Source organism: Myotis davidii, unplaced genomic scaffold (genome assembly GCF_000327345.1).
Source record: "Myotis davidii unplaced genomic scaffold, ASM32734v1 scaffold370, whole genome shotgun sequence".
NCBI lineage: Eukaryota > Metazoa > Chordata > Mammalia > Chiroptera > Vespertilionidae > Myotis > Myotis davidii.
The window spans coordinates 7,162,578-7,174,124 of NW_006288615.1; the positions used below are offsets into that span (position 1 = coordinate 7,162,578).

An 11,547-nucleotide genomic window follows, 5' to 3' on the forward strand; every position below is an offset into this window, starting at 1 on the left:
CCGTGCCAGTCCCCACCAACCCCCACCCCAGGCCATTTCCCACAGCCATGGCATTTGTCTAAGGACCAAACCTTGGCCCTTCGGTCCTCTCCCGCAGAACCTACAGAGGCTCCTCCCCCGATGAGGCTGAGGTGAGCATCCTTTAAATGCCCTGAGCATCGTTTAAATGCCCTCAGGTGGGAGGGTTGCTTGCCCTGGGCCCCCCATAGCACCCGGTTCAAGTGAACCTGCAGGAGTGGGAGTCTGTGTCTCTCTCCCCCACACACTGGACCCCTCTCTGTGGAGCCCTGTCCTCGCCTGTGGAAAACCTGTCTGGAACACAAGAAGGAACTGAAGTGAAGGAAGCGTGGCGGAGTCGACCCCCTCGAATGGGCTTGTTGCCTCTGACTACCAGAAGACTCAGGAAACCATGCAGAACATGTGAACCACATCAGTGGCTTCCCCCCTAGCAAATGCGTTCAGGCCTTGGTCCAACCCTGGTCCGGATGGGACATCTGGAGACCGTCAGTGTCTCAGGCTGTAGGGGACCGAGCTCTGTCTCTGCTCTGGGTGGGACAAGGTGGACACTTGGCCCCTGGTAGAGCCCTGAGGACAGATGAGAGGGAAGGACCAGCTGCAGGTCTTAGCAATGATAGGAAGGCCACTTCCAAGACTCCCTGACAGTGCCACCCACTGTAATAGACCCCTTTCTTTGCCTCCAGGGGCCTTCTCCACAGGGAGCATTGATTTAGCCAAAGAGCAAAGAAGAGAAAATTAAGCCTCTGATACCGCCAAGCATTCTGATAGAGGTGCATCCCGTTGCTGTCTTTCCCGCATGGTTGGTGCTTGTCAGTCAGGAAACCGCAGAGCCGCGCAGCACCTGGAAGCAGGGATGGTGGGCTTGCAGTGCGCTGGATGCTCACAAACACACGGGCGCCAGGGAAATGCCGTGAACTTCGGCCCCCTGACCCGGGTCACTGGAAGGCCATCAGTCAGGTCAGACAAATTCCCCCGGTGTTGGTGTTAGTCACTCGGTCCAGTTTCTGGGGGTCACAGATTTCTCCCCTGCCCCCAAGTACCAAAAAATAAATAAATACATAGATGGAAAGGTTAGCTCCAGAGCCTTGGCCGAGACCCCAGGGATCATGCAGCTCTGTCCTTATAAGTACCGCGCGCTAACCGATTGCGCCACTGGAGCTCCAATGCAGCTCTGTCCTGAGCGAGTGTTTACTTCAGGAGATTCTGATGCAATAGAGAAAAATAAATGAGACCAGGGAACCCGTTTCTGGTGGGGCTTCCCCACCTGGCAGGGCTGCAGGAGGGCACCAGGGTGCAGGGGTGGAGTCTGAGGCCCCCAGGCAGGCCAGGGTCAGCTCCTCACCCACTTAGTGCCTATGGGCACAGGGCCAGCAGTCTGCCTCTGCCCTGCCCAGAGTGGGTGCAGGAGGGTCGCCAGTGCCACCCAGGAGGTGCAGAAGCAGCTGAGCCCCCACCATATGGAAATTAAGTCGGGACAGGGGGCTCCCGGTGGCTCATAACTTTCCTTATGTAAGAGTTTTGAAACTGGGCAGAGCAAAGCCTAGGAAAAAATGACTGCAGTGTTTCATGAACTGCCTCCTGAAGTGAGTGACCTGAGGCTCCAAGGCTGTCCTGTCTGGTGATGCCCTCTTCTTTCGAGAGTTATCCGGGAAAGTAATTCAGCCCTCTGGGTGTCACCGCCCCCCCCCCCACAGGGGACTGAGGAAAAGCCCCTTCCCTTTGGGGACAGCCCCCAATACGATGAAACCAGTTCAGAGAAAAGAAAACCGCTCAGAGTACTTGTCATAGTTATGATTTCAAAGTCTGTTGACGTTAAAAAAAAAACAGACCCATTTCCTAGGAACTTAGATCAAATTCTAAGTAAAGTACAAAAAGAATAAATGAATTCAGCAATGTCTCAGAAGCATGGGCACATGCAAGGAGGTTTGGTTACGGACGGCAGAGGAGTTTAGCATCCAGGTACCTGTGCCAGTGTTTTGACACGCGCTGGCAACGCGTCCAAAGCGTTAAAATTGTTCATAATCTTCTCCTGAATTATGCAATTTGTTCATCCACCGTCAAAACAGAAAATAAACATAAGCATCCCAGCAGATGCTGAAAATACCTGGCCACGTCCCTTTATCAGAGTCCGCCTGCAACCCCCGTGGACAGCCCCACGCACCTTTCAGAATCACACTTACACTGAATTCCCCCCGATGTTCTAATCCAGGTTCAAATGGCAACCAGACTACAAACTAATTGTAGAGCGTCATGGGGAACACGGAGTGGGGCCTCGGAGCTGGCTCAGCCAGGGGACCCTGTGGTCCCCGCTGTCCCTCAGGCGCCCTCCGGGGGTCCTGGCCTGCAGGGACATGGCGCCCCCTGTCTGGGATGCTGGCAGTGCAGGTGGCAGGTGAAGTCTCAGTCCCGGGTGGTGTGGAGTTGGTTCCTTCAGGAGGTAACACAGACGAACCGTGTCTCCGGGGCAATAGCGATTGCACAGGTTTAACGTGCCCGTGGCCCGGGGCCCCTGAGGCAGAGGCAGGTTTAGTGGCAAGAAAGGGCACTGGGCCGGCCGTGTGGGTCTGTGCTCTCAGCTGGAAACCCCACTACTCTCTCCTTACAGCACCGACCACCGTTAGGAGCCGACTTTCCTTTTCAGTGTTTCATTTAAATGCTCACGTTGGAGGCTGCGGTAAGAATCCGCCTACTACGCACGCCAAGTGAAGGCACGTCGTCCCATAGAAGAGCTGAGACACCCAGGGAATGAGAGCGGAATTCTCATCGTGTAACAGCGAGTGGCAGAGGCAGGAGGGTCGCCGTCCTGTGTGGGCACATTCCTTCCAGCTCCCTCCCGCTGAGCCTGTGTGCGCCCATCAGGCTGGGCCTGCCCTTGTCATCCCGGCACCCCAGCACCTTGGAGAGTGTGTGGCTCATGTCCTCGGGCTGAGACCAGCAGTCAGGGCTCTATGGGACTGGGGATGGGGGCACACAGAGCATCAGAATGGGTTGCCGGTTGACCAGGTGACCGTCTCTGCAGATGCCCAGGACTGTCCAGGTTTGTTCCTGTCCTCCGAGCCCCTTCTGTCTGAGCACTGCCCCTGTCTGTGCCCTGTGCAAGCGGCAGTGGAGTTCTGCGTCTGTGAGGTGTATGTAGGGAATGCTTGCTGGGGAGCCTCGCAGCTCTCAGGTTGGCGCTCCGGGCACACAGGGAAGGGGAGGGGGAACCACCCACCATCCACATAAACACGCACACACAGTCTTGCTTCGGGGGCACAGGGCAAGTCGGGATGTAAGCCCAGGCCCCAGCTCCGAGTCTCGGTTCACACACCAAGCCTCAATGCTTCCCTTTCCCTTACAGCAGCCGCCCAGGTCCCCCAAGGCACAGGCACTGTCTTGAACTCAGCAGCTCCGTGCCCCCGAGACTGGGCGCTGGGCCTTGCTCCGGCCTGCGCCTCCGTGGCCTCCTCCCGGGCGGTAACCAGGGTGGCGGCTGGATTGCACATCAGCTCTCCACGTCCGTGCTGTGCCTGAGCAGAAACACAGACGCCGTGTCCTCCCGTGCCAGTGTGCCCGCCTCGCATGTGTGAATTTCATTTGGGCTGACGCTGACTCATGTTATTACCATTTCAGAGCCGCTCGGTCCAGCCTCTGATGGGTCTTCTGAGACGGAAGCCACCGACACTTCAGCTCAGCTTCCTCCTTGCTCAGGCCTCTGGCCACGGAGTTAATGATCTGTGAAAACACTTAAGTTCATGAGGAAAACTCCTTGAAAGGAGCAAATTAGTTTGTCACTCACACATCCATCTTGTCCCAGGGTGAGGGAGCTGGCTGGGAGCGCGTGCGAGCCCTGTGCGGGATAACTCAATTTCGGGCTCCGCTGAGACCGAAGCTTCTTTCTGCAAAGCAGAGGATGCTTTCCGAGGAGCCCCTCAGACACCTGTGGCCATCCCGGCTGCTCAGAGCCAGGGCGGCAGCGGCGGCAGCTCAGGGACAGGTAGACTCGGTCCAGGTGTGCGCCCAGATGGGCAGAGCTCTGCTGAGAGCCAGGCTCCCAGGTGCCAAATGCCTGTGCCCTGCTGGGTGTGAAGGCAGCCCCTGACATCTCTGCCTCACGTTGGACCAGCCAAGTGCACTGGGGTGGCCCAGCCAGGGCAGCCCGAGGAGCAGAGCCCAAGACCGTGTGAGCAGAATGCCTCTCAGAGCTGCCCCGAGTGCACACGGTTGTCCCATCCTGAGACCTTGAGCCCCGAGGGTGTTCAGACAAGGCTGGGCCACCCTGGTCAGCATGGCCCCAGAGGGGCCCGACAGGAGGACTTCTGCCGGGACCTGACCGTCTCCCCCGCCTCTGTTTGCCTGCTGGTTCTCCTGGAGACCAGAGCCAGGCAGTGCGTCTCTGGACCTGCCTCTCATGCTCTGTCCTCCCTCCTGTGGTCCGGAGGGGCCTCGGAGGAGAGCACGGTGGCTGTGGGGGTCCTGGTCTGTTGCGAGGACAGGTCTGGAGACTGTTTCCTCCACAGTCACCCCTGTGAAGCTCGAGACGGGGAGTACCGTGGGGCCGGCACAGCCCCGCCTCCGTGGAGACGGGCCTTCGCCACGTTACTCATTTTAAAATTCTTTGCTGATTTGAAATCCACTCAAGCTCGTTTCTGCAGCTGCTACTCTCTGAGGAGCTGGGCTGGCTCATGACGCTAAACAGGAAAAATAAGGAGAGAAACACAGAGAGCGAGGGAGAGGGACAGGACGCAGCGGCTGAGGGGGCAGAGGTGCCAGCCCACCCACTGCCCCTCGCCAGCCTTTACTTTGGTAGGAGGAGGAGGAGTGGGATTTTGGAGACGGAGCAGGGACAGCTTCCAGCATTTGAGCGGAAGAGTTTTCTGGAAGCCTGGCCAGGGAGGAGCTGAGCGCACAGAGGGTGGGATGAGCTGTGTCCCAGCTCCAGGCGACAGAGAGGCCAGGGTGATGTGGAGACTCTGCCTCCTGGGAAGGGAGGTGGCTTTCAGGAATGAAAAGCAACGCGTTCTGGGCGCTGGTTTCCCAGCTCAGACCGTGCCTTTCCCTGCTGTGGATTTGCAAGACTTCAGGCACTGATGGCCCGTAGGGCCGCTCGGCGAGGACAGGAGCAGAGATGTCTGGTTTCAGTTCATTGCAGGGAGGGAGGCATTAAGCGGAGTGGCCCTCCCTGGGGTAAGACACAAATGTGAGTGGACCTTATTCTAAAGACCAGCAGGACAGCTCCCCCGTTTCCTGCCTGCCAGGACCTCCTAGGGGCCCCCTGCTGCTCGTGAAGGGACTTTAGCCCCTGCACCCCTGTACCTTGAATAGTTACAGGCTTTACTTGGTGTTAATTATGTCTTGAGCTCAACAACTAAAATGCCTGGAACTCGAGCTACACTATATGGGGAGGAAGTAGTTTTTTTCTGCATCCATTGTTTCACTACATTTTCATTCCTGGTTCTCCAGCCCCTACTACAAGGTCCAGGGGAGAATTCAAAGTTCGTCTCAGAAGATTCCACAGGGTGGCTGGTCCTTTAAAGATAAGTGTGGTGTAGGTGGTAATCCGTCATCAACCCTGGGTTCCCTGGCTCTAGCTGGGAATGCGAGCCTGCGGACTGCCCTCTGAGCCCAGATGTGGTGTGGGGTTGCTCCCGGCTGCCTTCTTGGTGTGAAACACCTTCAGTCCACAGGTGACTGGGTGACTCAGGTGAGAGGGAAGGCGGGAAGGGTGTGGCATTGGAGGGTTATGCATGGTCAGCAAGAGGCCTGCTCTCGTCCCACATTCCCAGCAGCAAGAGAAGATTCCTTGGGAGGGAGGTTTCAGGTGATCCTCCCACGGCCGAGTCCTGAGGGACTGTGTGGAGCGGAAATGAGCAAGAAGAATGAAGCAGATGAAAGGTGACCCTTTTTAGACAAGAATGTGTGTGTGTGTGTGTGGGGGGGATATATGTGTATGTATATTCATATGTGTAATATATGACGTTTGATATATGCACACATATGTATACACTATGTATATAAAATATAAATACCAAACATCTATAAACACCCAAGGCACCGAGGCCACTGCCCACCTGTCCTGCTGTGCCCACCCTGTGTTTCCTGAGTCCACAGCAGGCTCCATGCACATCCAGGAATGACAGACATTTGTGGTGGAGCAGTTGCATTTCAAAGAAAACTTTGTTTGTATTTATACCATAAAACCAGGCTACATGAGTTCTTTAAACTGCTGCGTATAAGTCACCCAAAACCCAGTGAAGTCAGTACCTGTGGCACAGAGCAGGGTCTGGTCCTGCTCCCGCCGGTGGCCGCACTGCTGACCCTAAAGTGTTCACTGCTGATTCCTTCACGCTAAGTGAGCACCCACCTTGTGCAGGTCTTCTCTGACCTGCGGGCAGGGAGGACCAGCCCATCTCATAGATGAGAAAAGTATAGCCCAGGGAGACAGGACCAGCTGTGGCTCAGACACTGACCACACGTCTGCAGGATGTCTCAGCATCAGGCCTGGGCCACACCCCCCGAAGCAGAGCCAAAAGCCGGCACATGTCAGCGCCTCCTGGCATGACACCTGACACTGGGGAACGTTTGTTTGTTTTCAGAGGCTTTGCTCCCACAGTCCTCAGCGGGGAGGAGCTAAGAGCCAGTGAGTCACAGCCTGTGACAGGGATGAGCGCTCTCTCAAGGTCACACAGCCTAGAGACGGTGCCCCTCGGGCTCCTCTGGGACGGGGAGCATGCGCATCTTTCCTCGCCGGGCCACTTTCTGTAAGAACTCTCCATTTAGGAAAACACTGAGTGATTTAGGTGTTGTTTTTTTACTATTCAAAATTTTTTTAAAACAAAATAAATTCCATAAGATTCTTTTAAATAAACTGTAATTTGTAAATGTGGGGTTTTAACCCAGGAATATTGAATCTTTTTAAATTGAGCAAAAATGACCACAATTCTGTGTCTCCTTACTGGGTCCTGGGGCTGAGAGTGCCATCTGGGGCGAGGGTATCACTCTAAGTTCTCGAGTGGAGGTCAGAGCTGCGAGACTCCAGGGAGCATCTGCAGCCGGACACCCGCCCTCCGCAGGTGAAGCCACTCAGCCCGCAGGTCAGGACACCAGGCCAGCGGAGTCTTCCTCAGACGCCACAGCCGCACGGTCACCCCGGGCAGGTGACATGCAGCACTGAGGGAGGGAGGTGACGCTGCGGGTCACTGGTACTGCAAGCCCACCCCACCCCCCTCACAGATCCTTCTGGATTCAGTGCAGACAAAGCATGCCGCTCAGTTTGCTTGCATTTGTGTCTCATGGAATTAGAAGCTCCGATCTCCAAAGCAAAATGCTGGGAGGCACAGGTTTCTTTTGGGGAGCGTCTGATGGCTGCTCCTTTGGGGAGAAAATATCTAACCCATTTTCCAGAGGCAACGCCAGCCCCCTCTGCTTTAGGGTGAGCATGGTTCACCCCGACCGTCCGAGGGTAGGGACTCCTGGGAGGCCCCCACGGCTGACAGGATCTCCCTGTTAACACCACAGGGAGACTTCCTGCTACATGGTCCTGCCTGGTGACCAGCAAGACACCTCTACGGCATTCTTCTCAGTAACAACTTGGGTCTCACGAGCGTAACCGTGCAGGTCCGGAGGTTGGCCTTGACTTCCCTGTCTGCTGTCCCTGAGCCCTGGGGCTCCCAGGTGTTTGAGGTCAGCTGGTGGATGAGTCGGAGGGTGAGAGGAGCAGTCTATCAGATACCCTTCCCCTGACTGATCTATGACCACCTGGCCCCGCCCCCAAGAAGGAGGCCCAGAGATAAGAAAAGGTGGACGTTCAAAGGTTGGGGCTCGGCTTGACTGGCTGATGGCTCCTTGCTCTGAGAGTGCTGGGGCCTGGAGGAGAGGTGGCTGCACGCTTTCCAGGAGGAATGGTGCGACCAGTAAGCCTCACTGTCCTCCGAGTCTGTGCTGCCCTCGCTCTCCACATTGGCCCCTAGACAGCCCTGCGTGCTTGTTCTGTGGAGCTCACCATGGTGTCTTTCTGTCTGAATCAGCAGGAGAATCAGACAAGTGTCTTTAGTGCAAGGGTGGGAGGTGGGGCCGCTGAAATTTAACAGCAAGGTTTGTTCATGGGCTATTGGTCCATTCCTCTTCCATTGGTCCGCCAAGTTGATCATTTCTCCATTTTTCTTCAGCTCTTGTGTGTTGTCATGCACGTCCTGACTTGTGTCCTTGGGTGGAGGGTGTCGCCTGGCGCCCTTGGAGCCCATCCTGTAAACTTGCACCGCTGCCCTCGGGACCCAGAGCCTTGGGTCCAAATGAGCACTTGCCGGGTCACCACCAGGATAGCTGGTCCCTTCCTGGCCTGGACACTGACTACCCGCAGCCACACCGCCTGTCCGGCTGGGGCCGTTCTTTCATCCTGTCATGCTTCTTGGAGCCATTTTACCTGAACCGGGCAAAGCCTGCGTGCATGATAGTTGGTCGCTACATATGACATGTTTCCCAACGGAGATCAGTCTTAGTCACATGGGGCTGAAGTCTGAGAGTATGAACGGGCTAAAAGTAACAATGCAGAGGTTGGGAAGGGGCCTTGTCCTCGTTGCCAAAGGGGTGGTCTGGCCAAGGCCCCAGCCACCCAGGAGCCGGGCTATCGCAGTGCCTAGACGCAGGCCCTCCACGCCAGGGCCCATGGCGCTGCTGGCTTTTCTAAAGCAACCACATCTCAAGCGTCTGCTGCAACCAGGATTCCCAGAGATCTCTGGGGCTGGGAAGTGGATCGGGCAGGATTCTTTCCAAAGCTCCGTCAGGTTTTTGCATTCTTCTGAACATGCATGGATATACGGACACAAACATTTCCAAAGGAGCATGTTTTGTCTGGGTCATTCGAGAAAAAGAGGGCCTGGTAAGATAGGTGTAGGTGTCCTCGTTTCTGTAAAGCGTTTTGAGTTTTACAAAGTGTTCACCTTTCAGAGGCTAATTTTGGGAACTAAAGCTGGAGGCAGTGATGGGGTGCGCATCCTCAGAGCACTACAGGGCAGTTTCCTCCTCCCTTTTTCGTAGTTCATAGGAAATAGTCTCAGGGATGTCCTCCCACACATGGCAGACTCTGTGCCCGCAGGGGAGACGGTGGCCTGCTTCAGACCGGGGCCCTGGGGCTAATTCCCATCCCGTTGCCCCTGCTGTGACACCGAGAAGCCTGCCCCTCCCCGAGCTCGGGGTGTCCCTGTTGAACACGTGGGAGGTGAGGGTGCCTCCTGCAGGAGGTTTCTGAGAGCGTTCAGTGAATTCCATATAAAGCGCACGGGCCTGGCACGCAGGGTGGGAGGTGTGGGCCACCGTCAGTCCCCGTTCCCGGCCCCCTCGCTGTCTTTCTACATGTGCGGAAGACTGTCCCCAGGGGCCCAGGCCTTCCTGAGGTGGCCTGGCCACTCCTCATTGCCAAGTCCAGGTCCTGGCTGTCTCCTCTTGAGGGCGGTGCTCCCTCCAGCAGGGGGCACTGCCAGCCAGCGCCGCATGTGCCCCTCACAGACTGTGGGCAGCCTCTCCAGCATCCTGATGCCCCTGAAGGTCTCTACCCCCAGTTTTGTCGGGGGTGAGGGTGCATCAGTCTCCCTCACAAGCTGCCTCTGAAGCCCCCACCCCTCTTCTGGCCTTTGCTGGCCTTGGACAAAATAGTGAAAGTAAAATCCCTTTTGTTTCTGGACTCACGACCCCTTCATTGCCCCAGCCGGACCCCTCGGTCACCCCAGCTGGTTCTCCAGCATGCTGTTGTCTTCCTCAGCCCCTTTCTCCTGGACCACAGCCAGGGCCGCCCTGCCCAAGGCCCACCGGGTCCTTGCCCTCCTGGCCGCCCTGGGTGCACCCACGGCTACCTCTGCAGAGCAGATCCGAGCCGGCCAGAGCCCCTCGCACTTTTCACGGCCTTGGTTGTCTTGTGGGGTCCTGCAAGTTTCTAGCCCTCCCAGGAGATACTGCTCCCCATTGCCCCCCCAATCCTAACCTTCCTCCAACCCACCTTATGTGTGCCCTGTGCCCTCACCTCTGCCCACAGGCCCTTCACCCCACAGCCCCGGCCCAGACATCCTGGAAGAGCCAGCTCCCACCCCTGAGCCTGCAGAGAGCTCTCCCAGCCCCTGGAAAGGTAACTGGTGCCTCCTCTGTGCTTGCATCCTGCACATTGTTAAGCCTTTATGCTGACATTACGCTTTGCCATAATCACTCAGATTGATGGTACATATTTTATAGTGAAATAGTTGTAGCTATTGTGAAATTTATTGCAGCATCATTAGAACACATCCCATCCCTGTTCGGACACTTTGTTGTCTGTCCTCATGTGGCTGTGGGGGTGAGGGCAGTGCCTGGCTCGCTGACCTTGGATCTCCTGAGCCAACCCTGGGAGCAGGGTGTCTTCTCGTTTGTTTGCTGTGGGAGGTCAGGGCCGTGGCGTGGTGCTGTGTGGGAGGTCAGGCCCCTGGCGTGGCACTGTGTGGCAGGTGCTGTGGGAGGCCAGGGCCGTGGCGTGGCGCTATGTGGCAGGTGCTGTGGGAGGTCAGGGCTGTGGCGTGGTGCTGTGTGGCAGGTGCTGTGGGTGCGAAGGCAGTCGTTGGAGAGGAGGCAGTCACACCGCCCAGGGCCAGCTGACCTGCATTCTGGGGTGACTCCATCCCAACTTGGTGACCGGGGGTAAGTCACCACCAACCCCGTCTCTGAAACGTCGTCATCTGATGGGCGGTCTTCAAGGGCACTTCCTGCCCCGCCGACTGAAGTCAGCCCTGCAGGGTGGCTGCTTACCCCACCCTCTCCGCCAGGGCGTTGTATGTGGGAGCTGAATTTAGCGACCCCTGGAGAAAAAGCTCGCTGGTGGAAGGAGTCCAGGTTTGGAGGCCGTGTCCAGGGAAGAGGCGGCTCCCCTGCTATCTGCTTACTCAGGACTGCAAGCCTCACTATCTCGAAACCCATTTGCAGCATCTGTGACTCACGGAGAAGAGATGGGAAGGCCTTGCTCGGAGGAAGGCGGGATGGGTCAGCACTGAGGATCGCCAGCGCCAGCGCCAGTGGGAACACAGGGCTTCCTGCCCAGCTCCCCCGGGATCCAGCAGCTCGCCGCGGAAGCCTCGGGTGGGGTCTGCAGGGCGGTCTCCGAGGCAGGGACACTGCGCGCACCAAGGAGAGGAGACCCGCTGGTCCCCCAGCGGCAAGCTGCCTCCCTGGCTGTTCTCAGGCTGACGCCTCCTTGGCAGACAGTCCGTTCCAGGCACAGTCAGCCTGACTCATCGAAGCCGAAGCCCAGCCCAAGGCGGGAGAGAGAGAGAGAGAGAGAGAGAGATAGAGAGAGAGAGAGAGAGAGAGAGAGAGAGAGAGAGAACCCTGCTTCCAAGTGGGCGTGGAGCTCTCCCTCCCCGCAGGGCAAGGCCAAGATTCTGCTGCGAGCCACCAGGGAGCCATAGAAGAGCGGCCTTGGCATCGTAAACACGGCCATTGCACACAGGACTCCTCTTTCTCACGCACGGACGGCGGGAGCTGGGGTCACGGCCTGAGTCCTGGGGCCAGGGGACGGGGACAGGGACAGCCTGT

General features: G+C 57.2%; 1 long non-coding RNA gene across 1 annotated transcript; it reads right to left on the reverse strand.

The window, feature by feature from the left end:
* Positions 1–10,210: 10,210 nt before the first annotated feature.
* LOC107182623 lies at positions 10,211–11,233 on the reverse strand. The gene is made up of 2 exons (XR_001513353.1): positions 10,953–11,233; positions 10,211–10,555 (listed from the first exon to the last, which is right to left on the reverse strand). It is a non-coding gene; the product is annotated as an uncharacterized LOC107182623 (long non-coding RNA).
* Between the last annotated feature and the right edge of the window lie 314 nt (positions 11,234–11,547).